General features: G+C 41.5%; 1 long non-coding RNA gene across 1 annotated transcript in view; it reads left to right on the forward strand.

Annotated features, from left to right (window-relative positions):
• The first annotated feature begins 225 nt into the window (after positions 1 to 225).
• Positions 226 to 27,908, forward strand: part of LOC134158082 (uncharacterized) — a 173,080-nt gene continuing 145,397 nt past the window's right edge. Inside the window, exon 1 of the long non-coding RNA XR_009962581.1 lies at positions 226 to 4,170. This is a non-coding gene — a long non-coding RNA (uncharacterized LOC134158082). The remainder of the gene's footprint in view (positions 4,171 to 27,908) is intronic.

A 27,908-nucleotide genomic window follows, 5' to 3' on the forward strand; every position in this document is an offset into this window, starting at 1 on the left:
CCTACCTTACCATTGGAACAGTCTAATGTCTTGAAGGGGGAAAATGCCCTAATCAGAAAGGCACAGCAGAGAAGCAATGATTTTAAATATGCTATTCTGTTCAGCTTTGCAGACCACAAAATCCTGGAGACAAAATGTTGCACAATTAAAGCAGCTGTGGCAAAAGTGCAGTCACTTTGGTTTGGGCCAAGCACATACTCAGTCATTACACTAATTTAAAAACAGCCCTGAGGATCTCAGGAAGCCCTTGACTTCAAAATATAAATGCGTTTCTTCTGCTTCCTAACCATATAGTATTAGTCAAATGAATTTATTATAATAAAAAGTCCCCCTTTTCCTCTCCAGAGAGTACAGAACTGCACCTTACATATCTGTTTGTTTCTTCTAAAAACCCCTAGGATGGGTGCCCTGTTTCTGTTGGTTTCTAGGCACCTTTCCACCTCAATCTGCCTTGCCAAAACCATCAGATATCTCTGTCATGTGAACTAGGCAGTGAGCCAGCAGGTCAGAGCTTACACAATTTGTGGCGCCTACTTAAAGTGTCTGAGATTCTTACCAATCAGTCTGAACCTGGGGGCAAAGTGTAATTCTTTCCTTCATGCCCGTGTTTATAAAATCACACAAAGGTAAAGTATGACACCGGTGGATTGCGTTGGCTTTTTATTTTCTTATATTGGGGAACTCGGAAAACTCCTGCATTTCTTTGACTACAGCTTTATCCCTGCTTTCTGGTAAAGATGCAAAGCAGCTTGTGTGACAGCTGTCAAAAAGAGCAGGTTGAGTTAAAAGAAGTTATCTCCAGAAGGAGTGTGCTTAAAGCAGATTACAGTGTCTAAGGGCCTTACCCAGGTTTTAATTACTTCTTTTTCAGGCAACATTTCACTTAGCTGAATTTGAGGATTTTTTTTTGTCACCTGAGGCTTTTTAGACATACTGCAATACACACTGGCTACATAGGATTTCATTGCAAATGTACACCTTCTTCCTAAGCACAAATGGTATTGTAATACTTTAATCAGTGTGAATGTGCAAAAACTGAGTCGGTCAAAAATTACCTGGGGGGAAGGAATTTAAAAAAAAAAAAAAAAGCAATTAATTCCCATTGCATTTTCTTTCTTCTTAACTGCAGGCTGAGGTCTCTTTGCACATAGTTTAACTGAGCTCCTCCTCAGAACATTGCTGCACCATTGCTGGTATGACCCAAACACACCCACACCCTCAGCCTGCTTCTTGACTGTCTTCCCAACCTGAATTTTTACACTTTCTACTGTTCAGTGCCTATCATCCCATTTACCAGTGGATTGAAAGCACAATAAAGATGAAAGTATAATCCTGCATGCCTATCATTTTCTGCCTCTTTGGTTTGAGATCGCAAGGGGAGACTGAAAGTAATATACTACTGATTATTCTATAATTTCCTTATGGCAGGAGCTAAATGGATCATACTGGATGTACATTACAATGCAAGAATCCGGCGTTTGCTGGTTAACAAGTGCTCCAGGCCCCAGGCATGTTTGAGCTGGCTTTTGGGGCAGGTGGTTTGCTGGGGCAGCAGGTTGCTGAGTGGCCCCAGCCCTGCTGCCTGCTTGCTTCTCTGTAGGTGCCAGGCTGCCACTCCAGTGGGGCTTGCAGCTTCACAAGCAACAGTGAGAAACACAACCAACTTGCCTTTTCTTTCAGGAGCTGAAACACATGGCTTGACTTTGTAAGGGTTTTTAGTTAGCGCCCCAATCCATAACACCTGCTTCCTCCAGGACAGCAGCTGCAAAGCATCAGTCTGCCCCTCTCTCCTCATCCCAGGAGCTGCAAAATTTAGTATTGCTGCCAGGTTAGGGAGCCCCAAGATATCCCAGGGTTCCCATCACTCAAGTCTCTGAATGGTTTCCTTTCCTCTTGTCCTCACCTAAAACGCATTGGGTAAAAGTGATTTGCCATCTAGCAATCACTTAGTAATTGGAACTTCAGATGCTGTATGTTACCATGCTCCTTTTACATATGCTCAATATATTTAATCATAAAAAGAGCTCACGTGTGGAAAACACATGCCTACTGTGGGTAGGCCAGCATTACAGCTCTGCGTCGAATAAGCTACCATGGATATACCCCACAGTTCCAGGAAACTCCTTCTTTAGGATACACACAAAACATGTAAACAAAGTTATAAAAATCAGCTGTGCTATTTTGCTTCCCTTCATGCTTCAGCTGTTGGTGTTTCTTTCACCCAGAAACAGATATTTCCCCAGGTTCCTAATAGTGTCGCTTATCCTTCAGGGATACATTTTTCCTCTGCAGTAGTGATTTGTACACCAGAGCTGCGTTACTATTAGGCCATGAGATGAAAGACACAGCAGACTTGTAATTGACTTTTTTGTTCACATATCTGCAGGAAAAGATCACACTTCTTCAGTTTTCTAGGAACACGCTTTTATGACTGGAAAAATACAGGGAGCAGGCTAAAGCTGGGCCTGCACAAGCCCAGCAGAGCCTAGCAGAGGCCTAGCAGAGTCAGTGTGTTGGAGTAGCTGCCAGGATGGTGTCAAAAGGGAGTAGCGTGGCCAGCACACGCCATGCAGAGGAGAAAGAGGTATTTAGAGGGATTCTGAGAATATAAAACAAGAAATGAAGCAGGCTGACATTCAGCTGGTAATTGCACAGCAGCATTAACACTTCTCGCCACCCCTTCTTCGGTCAGGGGCACTAGCCCCGCTGTGACTGCGAATACCTGAATCCAGCCTCCCTTCAGACTGCCATTCCCCCACCTTCGGATCAACTCGGAAATGATTTTCTTGTACAAAGGTGCTGTGCTGACACAGACACTGTGCCCTGAGGTATTTATGAGGAATTTACAGTCTAATTGATAAGGACTAAAGGGTGACTGGTGGAAATGCCAACTTGGTAGGCATCTCTGACCCTTGGATGGGACACAAAGTGTCAGTAACTGAGGGCTGGCTCCAGGCAGTTTCTGGGCCTCTCAATCCCTCGAGGATGGTCAGATTAGGAACATGAAGTTTTACCAGATACAAGAGTGTTTGGAGCCAGCAACGCAGGAAAAGACTTATGTCATCTCCTCTCATGTTTTTTTTACTCATACCCAAAACTATGAGGAAATACTCTTCTTCAAAAGAATATCTTGCATATCAATAACTAGCTTCATCCAAGATCTCAGAGGGCTCTATATACAGCCATTAAGTGCAATTCCTATCTCACTGGTGCCCATGGAGAAGCTGCTAACTGAACTCAGAAGAATACACCCAGGAGAACTGACCTCCAGCACTCTTTCTTAACCTGCAAATTACATTTTCCTTAAAAACAAATAAATGACCCTAAAAATCCCGAAGAAGCTTCAGTTACAGAAAGAACAACAAGAAGCACAGTCTTGGTTAGTGGCATCACAAACCCCCATACTCAGGCTGGAACTCTCAGAAACGTTCAAGAGCATTTGTGGAAATATAACTGTAACCATGTGGCTTTGGGAAGTCATGGCATGCCCAGCCCATTACTTGCTTCAGTAGGTGGGTGCAACTAGTTCATCAGTTATAAAACTAGCAAGCTGTCTGGGAAGCAGGGATGCGTGAATTCCTGGGAGTACAACATTTCTCCGATGTCTGATATTTCCTCTTTGCAGATATGATGATATCTGAGGCTGGAAGCCTGGAAAGTCTGGCAGATCATGCTGGCAAACTGGCAAAGTATGACAGTATTCTTTTGATTCTGAATGTAGATACCTTGATAGTGTGTAAGTGTTTTAATCTTGGGGCATATAGTAACTCAATGCATGAGAATGGGAAACCAGAAGAGAAGAAGCCAGACATATCTCTGTTTTGTTCCAGTTTTGCTGTCTTGGTGGCTGGAAGGGTTAGTAAAATTCGTTCCTTACAAGGCTGGCACAATTGCAATGAACAGTCTAGGACAGGAGCATGGAGAATCCCAAGTGGGAAAACAAAATCTGTCTACAGCAAATGATCTCATCCCAGACCAAGACTCCCTGGGATAATGTGTGCCCACCTGTTAGTGTTTCAGTGACTGACAAAGCACAATACTAAGTCTCTAGTGCGCAGTTTCCAAGAACTTGGGCTGCAGTTCAGTCAAAACTTAAAAAAAAAGAGTCTGCACATGTGAAGACTATTTAAGATGATGACCTGTCATTGCTAAAATTCCTGAAGAATGCAGGTAAGAAAACTTGCTTATCTCTGAGGTGTCCAAGTTTGCAGTCAGCCATGTGTGTGAGGTTTTTGCTTCCAGATCTATTACCAGTATTCTCAAGCTGTTTGAGTTTTTATGTATTTCTAGATGGCTCCCTATAAAAGAAATGTATGTATTTATGCAGCTTACAGTCCTGCGCACCTCCAGTTCTTCTGCTTCTAGAGTATGGTAGTAAAGCAGTTGTGAATTGCACGATGATGGAGGTATATGCCATAAAATAGATATGGGCTTGAAACAAGTCGTATGTCTCCATGCCTTTTTAAACAAGTAGTATGATAAACAATATGATTACATAGGTATTACAGGAACTTCAAGAAGCTGGGAACCTGTCTTACCTTTCCATCCTCAAGGGGAAAATAGAATGTTTGTAATAATTTTAATGCCACACCACAAACTCCCACCATTCTCAATTAGGAGGCTCACCTTGAGGACCAAATAAAAAAATATGAAAACCATCTACTGGGCCTGAAAGCTCCAAACAAGGTTTTGAAATACTTAAAGAAAGAGTCCAAACTGGTGTTATGACATCCCTGCCAGTGTCTTAATTTTTCTGATACCAGACTCACTCTTAAAATGAGTTTAGAGTTGAAGATAACTGAGTGTAAATGTCATGTTTAAATCACAGGTGGATACTCCCAGAGCCTGGAAATTCAACTATTTGCATAAGACTTATATAATAATTCCAAAATATTTTCCCCACTGCCTGGTCAATGAATCTTAGCACTAAGAAAAATAATAATGGTCTAATCTCACTGCTCCTCCAGCACCCTTGTCTGCTGAACCTGAGGACTTTCTCTTCATAACATTGGTGTTAGGTACAGGTTCCATTCTTGTTCTTTGATCTTACAAAACAACTCCTTATGATTACTATATTTTCTAATGAAGACTGCAATAAAATAGAATCATAGAATCATAGAATAGAATCATAGAATCATAGAATCATAGAATCGTTAGGGTTGGAAAGGACCTTAAGATCATCTAGTTCCAACCCCCCTGCCGTGGGTAGGGACACCTTACGCTAAATCATATCACCCAAGGCCTTGTCCAACCTGGCCTTGAACACTGCCAGGGATGGAGCATTCACAACCTCCCTGGGCAACCTATTCCAGTGCCTCAGCACCCTAACAGGAAAGTTCTGGTCTTTTTTTCCCTTTTTTTGTTATTTTTAACCACAAAATTTAATCAAAGCTTGACAAATAAAAGTCCAGCTTCTTGATCGATTCAAAATACGCTGATGATACAGAATGACCTAGTAGCAGATCTTAAAATGAATATACAATATTTCAAGCAATTTCCATGGTACAGGCTCCTTTTTAACGCAGGAAACCAGAAAAGAAGCAAAGTGAAATGAAATGGTCCCTTCATAGAAAGACTCCCATCTGAAAATTGTTTTAATTCAGGGCAGCCGTGGGTATAGTTTACATAATAAAAAACAGTTTTACTAAAGTGTCTGTGGTTATACTAACTCGGTGTAGAGCTCCTGATCAAAGCTGCCTTGCAGCCAAAGTCATCAGCAACCCGACAGCGTGCTTTCGTGAAAAGGACTTTCCTTCTCAGCTGGGATGGCTCAGACCCACTCCCAAGAAAAACAGAGCTAAGCAGAAATGAGGGTGTAAAATCAAGACACCTTTTCCACTGGTTCAGTATTATGTATTAAAGACCGGGAGAGCTTGGACGGAGATGTGCACATTTAGGAAAATAACTGAGCTTTCCACAATCTGCCAGAGTTATGGCTTGGCAGAGCTGGTGTGAGAAGCCATGGGATTGGGGACTGTCACTTCTCTGTTGAAAGCTCCGCTCCTGTAGTCCCTCGGCTTCACTTATCAGCTGCAGGGAGAGATAATGTTCAAGCGAAGTGGGCCTTGATCTCTGCCAAATATATTTTCAGAGCTGAGGAAATAAACCAAGAATGTATTCTCATGATCACAGAATTGATTCATTTAGCAAAATTTAAACAAGTAATTTTGTTTTCCCTTCTGTTATTTCACCAGTTCCAGTTCTAATCTGCAGTTTGTAGGAAGGAAAGTGCAATAGTGAAATCTTATGTTACAGTTACGTGAGAAAGAGAGACAAGGAGGGACAGACTATGGAGTCTGCAAAGCACTTCCCTAGGTGATCCAGGACTAAGCATATCGCAGCCCCCTAGGAGTCTTTTGTTTTTAGGTTGCCCCTTGTTTTTTTCATTTTCCCTCCCTCCCCTAGGTATGTCACTTCTAAACATCAACCAAATAACTTCTATGAGCAGAAAATGAAGCCGCTACAATCCGTGTTCTTTTGAACTAGGACCCAATTTGATTGGCGTCTCCTGACTTTCAGTAAACTGTGTTTTCTGAAGTGTGAGAGAGATCCCTGCAGCAATAATGTCCATATCAAATCATAATTAAAAACAGCAGTGAGGAATGTGCTGAGATTTGAACTGTAGACCTCCCAGGCCTAAAGCCCAAATTGCAAAACAGGACTTTAAAGGCTCATAGAAGCTTTAAACATCAGACATTTAATCACAACTAGTCTGTAGGGATGATTTCCAAAAAAAGAAACAAAATCGCTCCACCACAGAGAATAATAACAAGATCTGAGTGAATGTTGTAGCAAAGAGACAGTTTCTTCACAAAGGGGTTACACGCTGTGCGTCTACTTTTCCATTTACCAATGACAGCTTGAATGTTTTCAAAGACATCTGCAGTGGGAATCATATTGAGCTAAACCTGGGGGAGAGGGAAGTAGGCTCTGAAGCAAGAGTACAGTATGCTTGTGATCCAATGGCAGCTTGCCATGAGTGGGAGGGCTCCACCCAAAAGTATCAAAAATAAATTAACACACCTATCTTTTCTTAGACTTCTTGGAACCTATACAGGTACTTCTGTCAACATCCCTACTACAAGATCCACTTACCCCTAGCTAAGGTCAGCAGGAAGGTGAATGAATAAACAGGCTTAAGAAAGGTCTGTTATGCTGGGTCAGGCCAAAGAGCTGTCTAGCTCAGTATCCTGTCCCTAACAGCAGAGACCTAGGGAAGGCATGAGTAAAGGACAAGTGTAAATGAAGTGATCCTGCTCTTCTTTGAAAGGGGATATTTCTGGCTCACCGGTGAGACCAATATGTTGAAGAAAACCTACACTGAATAAATGTTTGAACTGCTGTTTTTCTCATGAACCAGAGTAGGACTTAAGTAATCTCAGGTACCTCTGATACCAGACCAGGACTGATCTAAAAATGTGGGATTCTGATGGTGGTGATGGAAGACAAATTAGCTGGGCACCGGATGGAGTGTTGCCCCTAGGTTGTGTATCTGCTTTACTGATAGAGGAGAGGCGCTGCTGGCACACCTTCCTGACCCACAGTATTGAACAATCCCAGATGCACTTCCTGATGGGTAAGCTGGCCAGCATGAATCAGCCTTATCCTTTATCTGTAGGTTCAGGAGGCACATAGCTAACCACTGGCTTTATGTTAATGAGCTGAGGGAGGAAGGACTTTAATTTCCATGTGGGTCATTGGATCTTTCTCAAAGTCCTGTTTATGTGTTTGATGACTAAACTGCACTGTGACGCTGAGCTTTTTTTGGTCTAATTCTTAACAAACCAATTCCTCTAATTTAAGACAGCGGCGATTTTATTGCATATTAGGAAAATGAGTTGAGCTTTGTGGGATTTCCTGGCCTTTTCACATGATATCTTAGTATTGCTGATGGGGACAGATTTTTGGCTGTCAGAGCTGTGTAGGTACACTGAAGTCAGTAGGTACCTGAGGAAGCTGTTGAAGAATATCAGAGACACTGGCGTCTAGAAATGTGGGAATTTGCAGAGAGAGATTTGAAGAGGGAGAGATTAAGCTTTCTTAAGTCTGAGGTCCATTGTAACAGAAGAGTTGTATTTCCCTGATCTTTCTACCAGCAGAGGTGGTGGGTGGAGAACAGATTTGATCATCTCAGGAAGACTCCCTGGTGCTAGTATTTGTCTTAGCATTTAAATGCACTGATGTTCCTACATTTAAGAGAGCTTTTTTCTGGTGGTGGCTGCAGTGGACATCTGCTGTCAAGGATTCCTACTGACTAAGGGAATGATACTAAGTCAGAACAAGAGTGTGAAAAATAGGACTATGCTGTCTCTTTTTGAGGAAACTGCCCTCTATGTCCAAAACCGTCATTCAATTTCTTAATTTCATGGCTTTTAAGATAAGCTTTTTCTTTCACAAGACCCAAAAGAAGACTGTATGTATGTATGTATGTATATATGCAAATACATGACAAAAACTTTGTGGTCAATGTCCACCTTTTTTCTGGGTATCAGCCTCACACTGCCAATCTTTCAAACCCTGAAGGACAGAGCACTATTTAGTTTGTACTTAATCATACAGTATTCACCACAAAGATAGTACTTAACAGAAAGAATTGGCTCTGGAGGGGTTCCTAAAAGAAACTGAATCCCCATCAATGGATGCTTGAAATCTGGAACACAGAGTTTGGAAGGAGAGACAAGGTCAATGCTGAATGGGGCTCCTTTTCAGTGTGTTGGTACATAAGATACAGGAGACAGAGCAGAAGTTACTTCCTGTGTTCCGTGAAATAAAGTTGCAGAATCTACAAATGGGAGATGCTGCTTCTTAGTCATTGTTAATGAAGCTGATGCTTTCCTCTTCACATGCTACAGCTCTAGCAACCTGTATGTGTTCAAAGCCAGCGCTTAACCACCTTTCAAACCCTGGAAACATCCTACATGAAAGGACCCACTGAAACTGGGACTAGAGGTGAAAAAAGGGACACACTTCTTCAGCTGGAAGAAGCCTTGCCTTCTGGCATGTCCCAGAAAGAGACACATTAAGTATGGAAGTTGTAACTCAGATTTGAAATCAAGCTCTAATAATCAACATGTACACCCTGCAAAAGCAGAGAGCATGAAACCAAAGATATCCTTATCCACATCATCTTTTCTGGCAACTCAGGCAGATCCAAGCACAGAGCTCAATGCATGGCTATGTTGGAAATAGAATGTGACTGAGAGAAAAGCAAGTGAGACATAAGAATCATGAAGCTGAGGAAATGGACGAAAGGGATCATGGGTACAACTGTGAGGGGCAGGGAGAGAAAATGGGCACATGGGTGTAGCCACATACTTGTACCAGCTCAAGTTAATGACATGGGAATGACATGCTGAATTTCACTCTTCAGGGAAATGATTTGCAGACTTGCTAGGATTCCTGCTTTCAGCCTCTTGTCAGTGCTATTATTCAATGACTTATTTTGATTTCTAAAGAGTTCTCTTTCATATCCACCAGAATCAGACCTTCCTCAAGCTTGGGTTTAGGCAGGAAGCTAGCTTTCAGATTGCTCTTCAGCTTCTCATATGAGAACTGGAAGAAGACAGGAGAACCACCTGCCAAATGTTCCTTTAATACCTGAACTAGGAATCCTGTCCTACTGAGAGAAGAATGGGACAAAGACTGTGAGGGTATCAGAAGAGGACTAGGGACTAGTATTAGACTAAAGGTCTCAAAAGTGGTCTATGCATTAGTGGAAGGCAGATAATCTCCAGTCTGATCTTTTTGTGTGAAGAGAGGAATGCTACTGTCGGTACATGATATTCCCAATATCATGTACATGGAGCAAGAGACTGATGATGACATAATTATGCATTTAAACCATCTACAAGCCACAGCTGAGATCAAAGACAAAATCAGCCTTGCATTCCTACAGTAAAAGCAAGCATAATGTGAGAAAGAGAAGGATTATGAGGGTGAGGGAACATGAAAATGGACTCCACATGTGACTTTCAGCCATCCAAGACCAGGGTTCTGAGCAGATGTCCCTCACCTATAGCATTCATTCTCTGGCACTATTGTCTTGTAAAGAGATGTTGATTCACTGAGGTCTGTGTATACCCATATGGCTCCCAAGAGCTATTTTTCAAGCATTTTGGGATTGTCTAGTTTCCAAAATTGACTTTGTGCAGCTTGGAGGTTTGTATGCCTGTATAGTACTTGATCTAAAGGAGGAATTGTATGTTCTATGCTCTTCTCTTGCTTTTCTTCATTTCACTTTATTCTAATAAATGCAGACCTTCCTGTTCCAATATGATATGATATAGTTTGAAGTAGAACTGCTCAGACTTACTCAAATCAAGCCACTTTGGATGTTAGGACTGGTAGAGCTTTACTACTGTTCAGCACTCCATCTGACCTGTTTGAACTTGGAAGAAATAGGATCTCTTTACCCTAGGAGACGGCAGCATCAGTGGTTTGTGCTAGTGTTTGAGTTGGTGCTTTCAGGTCCAATTTATTAGCTAGCACTGTGCCCTGCAGAATGCATCCTCCATTCCTGGAGGGAACTAGGACAGCAGGATGCCTTCTATACCACACAAGTCTAAAAATAAGCCACCAGAACAACAGGCAGCAGAACAACTTCTGCAAGATGTTTATGTCCTGAGCTCTTGGCCAACTTCCTTCCTAAGGTGCCACATTTCCCAGCCTGCCTGAATCCCATCTATAGCTTCAAGAGTTTCCATCTCATCTTGTGCTCAGTCCATGAATAACTGCCTTGTTATGTACATGCACGGTGGAAGGGTGGGGTGGAAAAAACTCTGGTAGGAGCCTGTCTTCAGCTTGCAGTAAATACTTAACCAACAGAAACGTCAATGAGATTTGGCAGCTGTGAGGAGGACTTCTGGAAAATTGTGTCAGGTTCCTAGGAAGTGAGGGAGGCATTTGGTAATGGGTGGGGACATTTTTTCTTTCCCTTGCCATTTCTTGTCAGAGAAAGGGGAAGATCTAATTCCTCATTACTGATCTAAGGAAATCCCCTGCACCTAGAAACAATATCCTCTGCACATGGTCTATGCTTGTACTGTCTTTAGAGAAGTCTCAGGAGGAACCTCGAGTAGTGTAATACCAGGTCTGTAACTCTCCAACAGTCCCAGTAGCTGTGGGAGTCACAGAGGTTGCCTGTCTAGGAACATCAAGCAGAGAAAGGCAGAGAGCACAATAAAAGCATCAGGAGATATCACTTTAAATCACTGTTTATTTCCGTTACCCTAACCTTTTTAACTTCTGAGTAATACAAAAAAGTAAAACGATAATTTTTTTTTCTCTTATTCAGTGAATATTGTTGTCTTCCTTGGCATTGGCCCATGACTATTTATCTAGCAGTAAATGTAATTTGAGGATTAAGCCTCCCTCCTTAATTCATAGTAGAAGAATCTTTCAGTGAAATATATTTCTTTTCTTTACTGTAAAATTTGTAAGTGCCTGGTCTTGCAGCTACAGTTTACAAGGCATTGAACATTCGTCTCCTGATGATAAAGGATGTCACTTAGCTCAGGAAGGCAAATTGCACTGGAGAACCTCTCTACTCTTCAGTGTCATATGATAATCAACAGTATCATTTGTACAAAGACACTGTGACTTAAGGCAAAATTTGCACTGATCTGGAATAATTTATAGCAAATGCGTGCATCTCAATCACCTGGATTGGCTGAAGGTGTATTATTTACATATGTTGTAAATATTCTATACTTTATACATATTATATTTTATACATTTTATATTTAAAATAAAAAAAATACAAGCTCCATAATCTAGACTTCCATAAGCATACAACAGAAACCTTGTAAGTGAATGCCTTTTGGAAAGGCATTCTACCTTTGATATGTAGGTACTGTATACAATTTTTTCTTTCTTATCTCACTTTCCTGACTGTTCTTCTGATCCTTGGTGCTGCAATTATTGCTAGAGATGGATCTGAAACAATATACTTGGTTTTGGCCTCCTCTTCTAGCCAGAAAAGTTGTTTGTCCAATAATGGAATTACCTTGATGTTCCATTTGCTTATTATACTATTGTCATCCTTTATGATGTCACTCCTGGAGGATCTGAAGGTTCTAAACTTAGAAGACTAGAAAGCAGCAGAACATTTTGTCTATTGAGGAGATCAGCTCTCTCTCCCACCTGCCCAGGTTGTGATGATCACAGCAAGGAGGCTAGAAAAATGCTGAAAATGTTCTGTAGCTTGATGCACTTCCAAGGAGTTAAATCTTTCTGCTCAGTAGCTCGACTCCTCAATACACAGCAGGGCATATAAGCAGCCGCAAAAATCTTCCTTGCAAAAGTTACACCTGCCCTTTGGGTGGTAATAGTTTATAGCTCCTCTTGTTTTCCTCACAGCTTTTTTATTTGCTTAAATGTTTATATGGTGCTTCCATCCTGTGTGAATCTACAACAGCTTGCTCTCACTTAAAGGGTGGAGGCATCTCTCCAGATACTGATTCCTGTAAACTAATGGCTTTGATTAATTTAGATGAAAGAGACACTTATAATAAAACATCCCATTTTGGGTGCAGCTATGTGGGTGGATTGTACACCCGTAAAAAAGAGAGAACCTCTGTATTAGCTAGACCAAACACAACAGGGTTTGGTGCTACATTAGCTCCACCTGTAGTCATCTAATATCACCCTTTATAATTCTATCAGATAGTACCTCATGCAACACCTGCAGATAAAATTTAAGGTAGATAGGAACAACCAGTTGTATATGGCCATTGTGTAAATGATTATGCCCTCAGTGTACAAACTATATGGCTATCCTGCATCCCATACATGAAGTCTGAGGAGGATTAAACCACCAAGCAAGTCCTCTGCAAATGTAAGGATCTTTATGTTAAGCAACAGAATATTTTCTTTTGTTCTCCTCTTTTCTCCTTTTTGGCTGTCATTAGAGAACAGAAAATGTAGACAATGCTGTCTATTACTGTATTACTGTATTACTGATTACATATGTATTGCTGATTACATGTAATCTTTTGGGGAGCTGTAGAGGAACAAGTGTAATCTTTATTAAAGGGATCTTCAGTAGAAACACAAGCAGGATGGTATGTCTAATACTGTGCCTCTGACATAGGATAAGGCTTTTTTGTCAGTGAGGTAATAAGGCAATAAGGCCTTGTCATGTTATAATTTGTGTGAGCAGAATGTGTTTAGACTGGGTGAGGAGGATGTTTTGGCATTGGGTGATGAGGATGTTTGGTTAAGCCACTTGTTAAGTTGGGTAAATCTGACATCAAAGAGTTTGATAACGTATTTCTAAGATCTTTGTGACTTCAGTGATGTTGTTAATACAGAAATGATATAAAGATAAATAAACTGACACTTAACCAACAAAATAGGTTAGCCCCAAGTATACTCTAGGATAGATCAGTGTACATGGCTTTAGATGAAGTGGGCTGAGTTGTGAAAAGGCATGGCTTCCCAGTGCTTTCCCCATCATTTGACAAGTAACTGCTGGTTGTTTCCTTCTGCTGGGCAAGAGTGGTGCGTATGAAAGGGACAATGAGCTACAATGACCTGTTTCTTGGATTCTGGGAGTAAGTAATGTTACACATAAATCAAGTGACTAGCTTAAATTAACATGTGATGACTTGCAGTGCTTTCAGTGTAACTAGCTAGCAACAAACCTAGCAAAAGCTGCAAGTATGTAATTAGACTCTTACCTAAAGAGAAGGCCAACAAGAACCTTTGGCAGCACAGCTCCACCAAGGAGCTATGAGGAGTACAGGTGACCCAAAGCTGTATGGATGGTCTAAGCTTTTGCTGTATCTCTGTGAGCTGCAAAGAAAAACCTCAGTGTCTTCACAGTGGCAAAATATGGAAGAGAGTCTGTAATGTGCAGCTGCCATGACCTCTTTGAATTTCTGTCATGTGGGAAGGTTGGTGCCTAGGACAGCATGGATACTTAGGGAGGCACTCTATATTTCACATGATGCAACATCCATGTGAGAGGGACCTTCTCTTGCATTTAGTATGGTGGACACTGATGTGACTTAAAGCTTTAAGCTGTGCTAGAAATAACCATGTTATTGGACACTGTGCTAACAGATGATTGTAAATGGTTTTCCAGCAGACTGAAGCGTAGTGTTATCCTTGTGGGTGCCCCAGTCAGGGTGTAAGGTTTCTCCTTATTCCCACTAGCACAGGGGTGAATCATGGGCTACTTTGCTTAGCTTCAAATGGTAGACAATTGCCCTCCGTCTCAAATCATTTATCCATACTGATTTCTACCACAGTGGAAGGCAGTGATTCTTGTGGAGCTAACAGGCCAGCAAGGTCCTTCACCTTGAAGCATTGAGAAAGTTTTAATTCTGTCCCAGGTCCTCTCCTGGTGGGTCAGGACTGCACTTCTGTAGTTGTTGCCCACCCTTCCCCAAGACCTGTACGAGCATCTTAGGCTTGGACCTACCTCAGCAGTCACCAAGGTCTCTGAGAAGACTTTCTTTCACTTCAGTGGGTATTAAAGCATAAAAGCATCTGGATGGGTGAGTCTTTTTTGTGTTCTCCACTTAATTTTCTCAGAAGATCAGTTTTGGATGTAGGTTTTTATGCCTAAAATGCGGCTAGTCAGGGAATGAAAGTGATACAAAATAAGGAGAAAAGGAATTGCTTTCTAATCAGTAAAAGAAACTTCCTGCTCTGAAGTAAATCCCTTTCTTTTCCAAGGATGCAATGCAAAACATAGACCAAACCTAACTGATGGGATTTTATTTGTCTTAATGATCCTCTGAGCATAGGAGATGCTTGATAATCAAACTGAGATGACACCTGCCGCTGTGAAATTCTGTTCCTCAAAACTGAGACAATCCAGCAGATAAATGATATAACATGTTTCTCATTATGGTATTACCATAAAGTCAGAGAGCCTTATGTTTACTGTGCAAATAATTAGTCACCGGGCAAATCAGAAAAAAAGAAAGAAAATAATCCCACCATCACCTTAAATTACCTGTCAAGCATTTACCTCCGTTTGTCTTTTAGGGCATTCATTTTTTGCCGTGTGGTCCTTGTTCTTGATTAGTTTAACAACCCCCCTGCATTTTGACAGAAGAAGAAAAGAAGAGGTGATTATTACAGTTACTGCTCTTGCTTTGCCTTGAAAGTCCATTCTAAAGAAGGCATTAGAGAAGGCTTTCTTGTGGCTGAGAGATCAGATTACCACAATTAAAGTAAAAAGGTGTGGTGCTATTTACCCTGCGTGTTATGACACATGAAAGAAAGTGATTCAGGCAAGAAAAATAATTACACATTAATTTGTGTTTGGCAACTTTATTTCATATACGTGGCCCACAGAGCTTAGATAAAAAGCTATTTTGTCCAGCCTGTTCTCTGTGAGCTTGAAGGAGGGCTTACGCCGCTGTACTACATTTTACAAGGAGTTGTCTGTGTGCATATGTGGGGATGAGGAAATACGTGGGGCTAACCTTCTGGTCGTACACTGCAACAGGCATTACCTTGGACTAATTATTCGTCATGAAGTCCCATACTGCCACTTTGGTTTCACTCAACTGACAAACCCAGAAACTCACTCCAGGTTTGACAAAATTCTCGCAAATCTGAGAACATGTAGAGTTTCTAAGTCAGTTTATACGGCTGTTGATAGGATTTGAGTCCAAAGGTGCAACTCTGAAGAAGCAAATTAGCTAAGTTCATACAGGTTTCTGTAAACTAGGTGGGTAACTGCAGTGTGCTCTCAGCACAGCTCGAAAGGAAGTTTGGTCTTTGCAACTGCATAATATGTGGGCAATGAATCGTGTGCGAATTCCTCTTATGCCTTGAGAAAATATCCCCTTTATTATACTGGCAATAACACATAGGGAGGCAAGCTCCAAAACACCCAGGAGGGTTTCAGTGGTGTCACACCAGGTTTAGTAGTATATTAGAAATGCAGGATGCTAGAACTGTGAATAATGCAACCTGAACATGAACAGCATGACTACAGTACAGCTCTCTTACTGTAAATGATTTCAGCAATAGAACCTTGACAAAATCAGATCATTTCAGACAGTGCAGTTTCTGTGCTAGCCAGAAGGTAATTTTACAAAGATGATCTTGAACTGGCATTCCTGCAGGTTTTCATAAAATGATATACAGATACATATCAGGTCTGTGAGCACAACTGTCTCTTAGTTAGAGAAACCACCCTCAAAATGGAAGAAACAGCAAAAGAAGCTTCAAAAAGAAGGTCTGATATCTTATTTTCATTTCTATCTTCAGAGGAAGCTCTGAATAAGGTTGTACAGTTTTACTGACTTCAAGACAACCTAATGTTAATAGGACAATGACAATAGCAGAATATTTGGCCCTCAGGAGAATATACTCATATCCCTATAGTAATAACTTAGTTCAAGGAAATGGCAGTTATAACATGAAAAGAACAAATACATGAATTGTAAACCCACAAAGCTTCATTTTCCCACAAAGTAAGCTTTTTGCATAAATCATCATTACCCATTGCAAAGAGGCAGTTTTAATATTAAGGAAAAGTTTGCTGTTCTTATATCAATATGTATGTTGGACTGATTACCTGAGCATGGAAAGTGAATGCATTTACATTAGTAAACAAAATAAAATTTCTGGATATACAGGAAATATCTAGCCAATGGAACTGAGTTTGTTTTCTTATAAAAGTTTGTGGAATAATTTTTATAGAACAGTCTAAAATGGTATCATTTATTCTGTGTGCTGGTTAAAGATTATATTGATTTAGTTCAGCAATTATTGAGTCTTTTCTTTCTGCCAACCTCATTTTAATCTTCCCGACAAGAGACACTGAGCTTTTTACTTAAAACTACAAAGAATTAATTCTAATCTGTGACCTACAGAGTCTGGGGAATGCATGATACTTTGGTAAAATGCTTTTATTGGCATGGCGCTAGGATGGGAGCATTACTTGCAACTGGCAGAGGTATTAGCACCTTCTGTAAGCTACAAGAGTTCCACATAATCCTTTGACACATTTTACATTCCATTTTTGCACTATATGGCACAGATAACACAAGCACAGCTGCACCGGGTGAAACTGGAGATCTGCCCAGACCAGTAGCCTGTCTCCAGCAGTGGCCAGTAGCAGATATTAAGGGCAGAGCATGTGGATAGGACAAGCACGTGGTGATTATTCCCCAGGATTTGCTCTCTGCCTCCAGCTGTTTGTGGCTTAGGGATATCTCGAGCCAGAGTTGGCGCCTGCCAAACCAAGAGCTCTTAGAACATCAAACATGCAGAAAGGCACTTTCATGTGTATCATGAAGAGGACAAAGTGTGTTTATGAAAAGCAGCTAAAGGTCCATTTTGAATGACTAGCTACTTCTAAGAAAAATGAATACAAACGTTTCTCTGAAAAGATAAACATGCAACTGCTGCATTCATTTCTGAGTGCTTTTGAATTCTCTGTATTTACTGGCAGGTGTCAGCACTAAGAAACACAATTAAGGTCTGGATAGTCCTGGATCATAATGTGCCTATGCTAGGTAGCTTCAGTTGTTTAATCTGCCCCAGGAGACTTGGAAGGTGGCCAGAGTCATTGACAGGTTCATAAAATGTAAGTGCACCCTTCAAAGTCTCAGAAATGCTTTCAAAAAAGAAAATAAGTGTGGTGTTTCCATTGTGCTTCAGAAAACAAACCCTTCAGGAAGAAAAAAAAATGGAAACATATGAAACGTAAATTGGATACACTCAAAGTTAATGAAAGGAAAATCTTTTTCCATTTTAGTTAATGTCTTAAATTAGAATTTTGGTATAAAAGCTGGAAAACAGATGGAGAGGTTATATTTTTTTAAAAATAATTTGTTAGTGAGTTTGAGGCTCATGAATAGAAGTACCTAATAATAGCATTGGCTAGAGCAACACTTAGGGTAGACTGCAGCTACATTGGTTTCACCACTGTAGCTGTCCCACTACATTGCAGGAACCTGCCTGTGTCTCCCACAGCCACATCTAGCACCAGAAAGCTGCTCCTGCTCCACTCTTTCCCCAGTAGTCCTGAGTTGGGTTACATCTTTTTTGTTGTTTGTTTCTCCATTCTCCCTTGGACCCCAGCACAGTTCATTCCTGACAGTGTGTATGAAGATCTCCACCTTTCCCAGTCTGATGCAGCCTGACTTGAAAACCTTATACTTATCTTCTCACCTTCCTAGTTCTTGTCCCTTTTTAGCTGGGGGCTACTTTTTGTTTCACATTATTCAGATTTTCCATTGGTCCTTCCACTCCTTTTGGTAAAATTCATCAAGCTAGACATTTGCAATTTACACTAACAAAAGTAATAAAGAAAGGTTATAAATCCTTGTCTTGAAATTGCCCATCAAGTACTGGTTTTCTTAAAAAAAAATAAATCCCTTTTTTTCCATTCCACAGCTTTACATGTCTTTTTTCCTCTGTTTTTATCAGCCATCTTGTTTGCATAGCTGCTTCCCAGGATATTTGTCATGGCTGGCTTACAGCACACTCTGCTGATTTACAGCAGCAATTAATAATTTCATATCTGTTGGGAGGGGATGGATTTCTATCTTACAAGGATGAGTAGCAAATGATACCCACAAGTCTGGAAAATGCTGATGAGCATTTTTTCATCCAAATCAAAACACCGGGTTCATGCACAGGTGACAAGCTGGAGAGGAAGGTGTTGAGCAAGTATGGAGGGCATCAGAGAGCTTTTTGTAAGTCCCAGGTGGGAGTGGGACTGACGTTCTGTCCGATTCAGTGGTGTCTATCTTTCCACCCATGGGGTGAGATCCTCCACTCCTGTTAGTCCAGCTGGCCCTGCTGGCAACCCCATGCTGGAACTGGCTGGCCCTGCCTGAGCTCTAAGGTCAATGGCTGAGAAGCTGTGAGCAAAGTTGTGCAATTAAACTTGCAAAGCGCCAGCCCACACTCTAGACAGCCCTATCTGATTCTTAACTTTGTGAGCCACCAGACTGACACACACTGTTGATTCGTAGGGAGAGGGAAGGGAAAAAAAAATGACCAGGTTTGCTGCTTTCATTAAAATCATTCTGGGACAGAGTTTTAGTCTATATCCATCTTTGTAAGCTAACTCACAAAGGTAAATTGGAGCCAAGAGAAGCCGCTAGCTTTCTCTGCAGATACCAAAGAGCAGCAGAGTGAAAATCAGGAGTTTGTATAACCACAAAGTGAAAAAAGACCCTTCTTTCAATCTGGCCTTTTATTGCAATTTGAGTATATGCACTGATTGTCTCAGGCAGTGAACTGTGAAAAGTTTGCAAGTGCAAGAGAGGTACACAGACCTCATCAATTGTAATAATAATCTTACTTAGTAGGTGCCCATAAATTTTTCCTGTCCCAAACACTGTTTATTTCACTGTACTTGCATGTTCCTTGATACCAGTATAGCTGCATTTCTTAACACTTCCAGAGCTGTCTTCATCCCAACCTTCTCTGGGATTTAAACTCCTTTGCAGTTCAGCACATTTTTGACCTTGCCCTGTGTAGGTTGCATGGCTTTCCCTTCCCACTTGGCTAATCCACCATACTCTTTTCCTCTAAAGCTTTCATACAAACACACTAAACCAAGCAGCAGGTACAAGAACACTGAGCTCCCCCCACTGCTAAATCTCCAAGCTTGGGCTTGTTTATGTTGCCTAGTTTTACAGGTGAGGGGAATACCTGTCAGGTGAGGACAGCCTTTGGAGTTTTTACTGTACTGTGCTGAGCACACTGTCAATATCCAAAATGCTAAGAAGTAGCAAGCAGTGACCTGAAACACGTAACACCTACATTAGTATTTTCCTAGGAATTCCAGCTATAAACTTGAAACTACTGGAGGGACAGGGAAAGGAGGAAGAAAGTAAGTCTCCCTGGGTTTTATTGAATGCTTTTAGTCATTTGAGGTGACCATAAGCTGAAGGTACCTTGGATAAGGCATGAAATGTTGAATTTTTACACATATATGGATCCCTTTAATAACCTGGATGTACACAATTGCCTTTCAACCTAGAGAATTATATAACACTTCACATGGTTTTGCAAGGAGTGTACCAGGGAGTATTTGAAAGGATCTGAGCCAAGAAGCTGTACAGACAGCAAGGCGTCTGTGTTGCCACTACAAAGTGGATGTTAATTACCTAAAACAATACATGTAATAGGCGAAGAGAAAAATGCTCTCCATTGCCTTGCCATACCCACTCATCTAGTGCATCTCTAACTGCACAGTTATTTAGCCTGAAGGGATCATAATTAGCTGCTTCATAAATTAATAAGGGAAAGGAGGAGGGAAGGGGGAAAACTACCAGTGCAAGAATGGTGGGAAACTTTAGATAGGATGTTTCTCGAAGAATGTCGTTAGCACGCATAATTGCTTCATTAAATAAAGACACATACAAACGCACAGGGATTCTCCATCCCTTGAGAGAGAAGGGTTGCTCGATAGGCACTGTGCGGCTCCTAGATGAAGGTCACCCTGGGGGTGCCAGGCAAACGCCAGGTGACTGCCACGCTGTGCTCAGCATTCTGAAAAAGCTTCCCATAGAACATGAAAAAGTGATGTGTGGCCAACTGGGATTCAGGACCCCATCTAACACCTTTTATCCAAGGCACTTAAATAGTGTTGTGAGCACTAGTTAGTGAAGTCTTGCATGGTTCATCATGAGCAAGGTGAAGACACGTATCATTGTCCCTATTCTACAGATGGAGAAACTGAGGCAGACAGTGATACATCTTGCTCCATGTCACTTGGCAGGTCAGGATCTGGCCAGCTACACTAACCGCCACTGCCAACCTCCAACTGGGCATAATGAAGCTGTTGGAATCCCATTTACATTAGTTAATTGCAAGTTCATAAAAAACAATTGGTTTTATTTCCTCTATTATGCAAAGAATTTTCAAGGTGGGAGAAGCACCTACCCAGTTTGCAACCAGACACTAGACCCATTTAGCTAATTAGTTGGTTCCAGGCTGGCAGTTAGATGCATTCATACATCTTCATACACCATTACCACAGTCTGTTTTGGAACCAAGTCCTCTTCTGAGACAGTGGAAATACCTCCAAAAGTACAGGAAGGGGACACATGCTCTATCTGACAAGAGGTGTTGCACCATGTTCCTCTTTTTGTGAATCTTGCTCCACAGACTTTCACACTTTTAATCTGTTAATCCACATCTTGGATCCAGAGCCTGTGTTTTGGGGCTGTTTCTGCATATTTTTTCTCTTAAAAGCCAGGCTTCTTGAATCACAGGGAGGTGAGGGATGTGACTTGAATGTAGTCCAACAGCAAGTCTCAATGGTTCAAAGTCAGGAGTGGAATTCAGCTCCCAGGCTTCAAGGAAAACTGGGCCAAAAGGAAACTCTGCTTTTCCCATTCTAGGTTGGCCAGCAAGCTAAAAATTAGGCAAATAGGAAGCATGTCCCACCCTGAGCAATATGGAGACTGTGCTTTTAAAACTGCAGCTAGCCTTTTTTGGTGGTAACTATCTTTCTACAGGAATATGTGGGATTTCAATAGAAGGGCATGTGGGGCATTTTCCATCTGATTTTAAAGTGTCCCCTGTGTATAGTTATTTGCATTCATCCTTACTAAACACTTCTTTATCTCCTGAGTTTCTTCCTTTTCCCTCAGAGCTGGTTTTTTTTTTTTGTTGTTTTCGAATATCTTTATGCTCTTCTTCCTTTTCCTCTTTCTGGCCATGAGTCTGGCAATTTCTGTAATGAAAACGTTTGCTCACATGAAGAAAGTATTTTTGCTTTATATTGAAGCCTTACTTTCTTTTATTACCCCACTCCTGAATGCCCGTTTTAGATCACGCATCTCCTGCAGTCTTGCACATTTCCATAGCTTATGGCATGCTGTCCCACCATTAGGATGTTGTTTGCCTTCCTGTTTATACCTTTGCACTTCTCAGTGTCTAACCATGCCTCTGTTCCTGACTACCTTTTCCTTTTTATCCCTCTTCTTGGAGCCTCCCCTGCCTCCCCCAGCCCACCTCAGGCTTCACAGTGTCCTGTAAACTCAGAACAATCTCATGCCTTTGTTTGCCCAGAGAAATAACTTTCTTCCCAAGTTACTGAATTCTGTAAAGCTATTTGCAAAGTAAGAATGGGATATAACAGCCTGCCTCTGAGGTAAAGCTTGCGGTAAGCAAATGTCAAAATCCTGTTTCAGAAAATTTCTGAAAGTCTTACTCTGTGTGGCTGAATTACTTTGACTCTGCCAGCTCCCTGACTGGTCTTCTCTATCTCTTCATCATGGAAGAAGGCTAGAGAAAACCTTTCCATCAAACTGAGCTGGCAACAACAAGCCTTCTTCCTCCCTCTCCTTTTCTCATTATAAATTTCCATGGCACAATAATGCATTTTCCAAGTAAGAATAGGGCTGAACATATTGACAGAGCTAAATACATTGAGCCATTTAGATTTGGGGTTTTCTGGTCGGTTGGCTTACTAAAACTGTTGACTTTCAATGGCAAAGTTCCCACTGACTTCAGAAGGACTTGGATTTCACCCTGTGTGTGGTTAGAGCATCCGTGACCCTGCCTTGTGTGAAGTTTGTCACGATCAAGTTCTTAAAGGTAAACAAACACAAGTGGCAAAAAAATGGCAATCTTCCAAATCCGTACATCTATAATAATTAACTATTAATTTCTTATGATGCTGTAAACTGGTACGATGCTTTGTAACATATATCCTTTAAAATAGATTTTTGTACATGTAGTTAAGTGCTGTTTTTCCATAAAGTATATGCTTTTTGTCCTGAGAATATTTGGTCTCAGGCATTTCACCCACTACAGAAGCAGTGAAGAGAGGTCTATGATAAGCAGGAATTTTTTAAAGATTTATTCTGCAAGCCCGAGTAGTTCCTCGACAGCATTGATAAGAAACCTATAGTTTTCTGGAGTTGGAAAACCTCCTGTATTAAAAGTCTTGGAGTTGTTTAGATTCAACTACCTCAGATTCCTGACTTCAGACCTCATCTTAATTTCACGTATTTAATTTAATTGATTTCAGTAGGCTTATGATTTACAGTGAGGTAGGTGGGTCAGGCTTCTCATTTCAGTTTTCCATAAGCATTCAGATAAATCTAGTTTTCTCTCTGAGAGTATGAGTGGTGTGCTCACCTCATGTTCTCACTGGGTGGTGAGAATGTGAGGTCTTGTTTTCTGGTATTTCCTGCATGTAAAAAGTGAGCTTGTGAGAGATCAGATGCCATGGCATTGCACTCCTACAGATGGCTCATCAAGACAAATGAAAGATGGAGATATGTGTGAGACACTCCCCCAAGGATTATCAGAGAACAAAAAATCATTTTTCACTAGCTGTCCCATAGCGATACCTTCATCCGTTCTTCCTAGTGCTGCAATCTGTAGCTGCTCATGGGAAGAGCTGGAGATAGCTCTGCCCATGTCCTCCTGATGTTGTTTCCCTCAGTAAAAATGCCAGATCAGTTGTCTAGGGATGAGAACAGTCACATGGAGATGAGTGCCGTTTTAAGGAAATACATTTTACTATTAACTCCGGAGCCATATATATGGGGAATTCGATTTGCTTTAGCGGCAGTCAGGATTTCAAACTCCTTTAGCTGTGGTGGGTGATGGCTTCAAACAGTACTCAAGTACAGCATGTAGCAGCTGCCAGTTTTGCCTCCAAAGTCATTAGCAGAGACATAGCTCTTATCTCCAACAATATCCCAAGTACCTGAGCAAGACTGACCTTATCGCTTCAAAAATTATCCAGCAGGCAAAGCCTCTATCAAACGTGAATTCAAGTGAAGTTCAGAAACCATGAATCATGGCCATATTGGAGTCAAGTAAAACCCAAGCACTTCATTCATACAAGCATGGGAGTAATTAACTTTTCCAAGTCACAAGTTCTTGTGGTGTGGCACTTACAGTTGCTTTTAAGATAGCCATATATAAGCATGGGTTCCTCCCTGCTGAAACTGGCCCTGAAATCAGGCAACTGGGCTGTAATTGCAGTTCTGGTGCTGTCTGGAGTTTTCAGAGGATCCCCTCTGTCCTTCCCTTTTCCCTTCTTCAAAATCCTCTGCCAAAGCCTTGCAATGTGCTGCAAAATGAACATAATGCAGAGACAAAACATGGTGTGAGGTCCTTCTCCTTTTGCTACCTGCCTGTGGATGTTGAATGGTGTAATGTCATCTTGTAATATCCCAGTGTTTTAAGACCTATGAATCAACTTGTGTCTGACTCCTGCAGAGGTAGATAAATAAGGCAGGCATGCAAGGGACTGAGACCATGGCAAGGAGTTCTGCATTTAGAGCATTTGTTTCAACAGGGGAACTAGTCCTTCTGCACAGCCAAATGTAAGGGTCTACCATTGTCCTGTGTTATTTCTTGTGCCTTTCCACAGCCGACGGTGGGACAGGAGACCTGTGCATACAGCATTCATTTGGGGAATGTGCAGAAGAGCAGCCTGAGGCAAGGATCCTCACAGCACAGCTGTGCTATCAGCCCAAATGTCAAATGCCTCTTCACACCCTGTATAGAGACTTGCTGCCTTTACGATCAGAAAAAACAGTGCTCTTTCTTTGCATCTCTCTGCTGTCTCTGCTGCAGTATTTTAAAGCACTTTACAAAGCTGATGAAGGAGTCTTCAACTCCCCCTCCCCATTAAATGTATGCCCTGCACTGCTGACGCACAGAAAAGTTAATTGACTTAAGTCACACCACATCCTTGGCAGAGCCGCGAAAGGAACCTGGGAGACCTGGGGAGGGAACTTCTCCTCTGCTCTGTCTGCAGGGTTTTAACAGCCACGTTGTCAGCGAGGAGACAGATTTCATCAGCACAGAAGTGCCACTGGACTCTGCTAATAAACAGCTTTATGCAGTCTCCCTTACAAGATCTATCATATGACAGAACTATGGGTAGAGCGGAAAAGCATTTTGGGGTGAGGATTTCAGTACAGCCAAGTGGCAGATTATACGTAGGGTGTGTATATTGCAAAACAGGGGGGGTGCCCTGGATGAGTCCAAAACTCATCACATAATTTTCCCAATTCGTACATTTAAAGGCTCTGTGTCCCTCCCTCAGACCATGATACAGTACTGAGTTTTGTCTTAAAATTCAGATAGGTAAATGGAAAAACAAAATGGGAGACCTGAAAAAGAAAACTGATGAATCTTCCCTTATGGAAAATAGAAAGCCCTGGTCTCATAAAATTTCTTGTAAAAAAGGGAAAAAGAAGGGAAATTGCAAGGCTAGAGAAAGCAGACTTAAATATGAATCAAAAGTTAGCAAGCAGGACTTGAAAGAGAGTCTGTTTCTTTTCCCTTTTCTTTTTTTTTTTTTTACTTTCTCCTGAAGGGATCTTAGGTAAATAAAGCCTGGCACAAACCCTCCCTCTTAAGAAACATGTTCTGAAGAAGGATGAAATCAACAGGTTGAGGTGCTCTTTACATCAGAATTAGTCAAATTAGCTGAACCAGAAACAGTAGATTATCACACAGCTCCAAATGTCCTTTGTGACTTCTTATGCCAGCCATGTGACACCTGTCTTTGACATTCATCAGGTTCACACAAAGCTCTAAAGAGAAAATCAGTTTCCTTCCTTTCCTTTCTCTGGCCCAAGAAACTGTCTCCTCTCTTCTTTTTAATATTCTTTATTTTTTTCCCCTGTCTCTAAGATTTCTGACTCACGGCACATGGGGATGGTATTAGTCACAAGCTATTTCCTGTTTTCCAGATAACCTCACAGGCTGGGGCTTCACGGTCAACAGCACAACCAGGTGGAGTGCAAGGTAGATGAGAACCAAGTGCTGGCAATTGCCAGATAGGCATAAAACCTGCACGTAACTGTTTATCCTCTCAGGCATCTTTGCTGTTGTTGTTTTCTATAAAGGAAGGGCATTATTTTAAGGTTCTTTGTATTCATATATTGTCTCCCGTGAGTTTTCCCAGGCCAACACATCAAACATGTCTTTACTTGTCCTGTTTTCGGTACAAATTTGATCGTTAGCTCTTAAAGCTGAAGCTCTTGCCTTGCTGCAAACCTGTTAAGTGCCAAGTGAGAGGACTATGCTGGACAACCAGGAAAGGTTCTAAATAATTTGCTGCAACCAAGGCATCAGACTTTTCTGTCTCACCATTTCCTTATGGTGTGTTTGCTTTTCAAATGCCAGCACAGAGGGAAGACATACGCAGCTAAGTAAGTTTTACCATCCAGCCTGCTTCAGCCCATGGTGTGGCTGTGCCTTTAGCTGTTGCTTCCTAAGAAGCAGATCCATTTGATGTTGGTTTAGCAGGCAGAGGATTGCACCTCTGTCATCAAGAAGCCTACTTGGTTCAGGGAGGTCCCTGGAACGGGCAGCAGTCAGAACTGCTCTAAAATGGGCCTCTATGTCCCCATCTGTACAGAATTTTATGAGTGCTACATCAAAAGTTCACTGAAGTGACTGGACCAGGTGACCTCCACCTCACTTCTGCTGCACTGTCCTCCTCCCTGCTCAGCTCCAACCTTCTGTGCAGTAAGCTTGGTACCAGCCAGGACTGCCAGTGCCAGAGAGGTATGATCGCACTTCATGCAGATATCCATGCCTAGCTCAGATGTAACTAACACAAAATCATAGCTCCATGAGCCCTTGCTGCCGACCCAGGCAACTGTATATTGAAGTTGAGGGTGTCACAGTTACCAATTACAAAGACAGCAAAATTAAAGCTCACTCAGGAACTGGGCTGTAATTGCACCTCTGAATTGCACTATGAGGTGTCCTTAGGCATGTGGGATAGATGTAGCCCCTGATTTATTAGTCTGCATGTTGAGAGCAAGTTTGTAGTATTTCCTTTCCAAAATACGTTAATTTTCTAAAGTCTATTGGAATATGTGTACCCACCCTTGGTAATGCAGCTAGCTTGGGGGGAGAAAATGGTTGCCATTTTACAGCAAACTGTAGTATTAAGCAACTACCTTGGATAAGAAGACAAGAAGACTTTACCTAAAAGGAACTGCAGGAGATATGAAAGCAGAAAGCAATTATGCAAATTGCAATTGGAACAGGATTACTCAGGCTAGAGCCATTTAATTTAGCAAAGCGTGCCATGAGTTTTAATGGTATGAGTGTGCCAGGGGGAGTGGGGCTGGCTGTACCTGGGATTTGCCACTGCTTGTACCTCGGAGATGCCACCGCTGGCAGCAGAGCAGCCTCAATGCCACTAAGAACATAAATTGGCACCAACTCAGGCTCCACTAGGCAGAGCAGCATCAGTACTGTAGGGTGCCATTCTCATCACCTACTTCTTCATGCTAAGGGTCTGAAGGACAGGGGAAACTGCCTTCATGAGCAGGACAAGGAAGGCTATGGCAAGCAGGAAAAGAAAACCAGTGTTTTGTGTGTACTGGTTTTCAGTAGCAGGTGTACTGCTACTGAACCAGCTGGGACTTGGCTTAGCTGTTTGGAAGGAAGGTCACAGAATGTTTTCATTGTTGTGCATAGGCAGATTTGAAGGGAATTGCACCACCCAAGATCTATCCAAATGCAAATGTGCAGCTGTATATAGAGAAATAGGTTACATTGGAAACCAGATTTCTTATAGGAAGAAAACATGTTTGTGGTTGTCATCTCTGGATGTTGTTCTAGCTATATCTCATTCATCCAGTATCCTCATAGCTGCCAAGTTGGGTATTCAACCATGCTGATCCAAACCGTCTTCCCAAACATCTTTGAGTTTGAAGAAAAAAATGTAAAGCAATGAAAGGTAACTTCATAACTACCTTAAAATAGAAGGAGTTGATAGTAACTGCTTAAGCTCACAAATATGGGCTAGTTTGGGCTGAAAGTAATTATTATCATCATATGTGATTAAAATTAGTCACCAGCAAGTTAAAACTAAGTATTACATACAGGTTCATTGCTGAAATGCCCTTACTACCAAGTAAAGTGCAGAATAAAGAGCAAATACAGGATAAAAATCCAGTGATTTACTTGTGTTT

This window comes from Pezoporus occidentalis, unplaced genomic scaffold (assembly GCF_034315485.1).
Source record: "Pezoporus occidentalis ecotype Australia unplaced genomic scaffold, CSIRO_AGI_Poc_V1 ctg124, whole genome shotgun sequence".
Taxonomy (NCBI): Eukaryota; Metazoa; Chordata; class Aves; order Psittaciformes; family Psittacidae; genus Pezoporus; species Pezoporus occidentalis.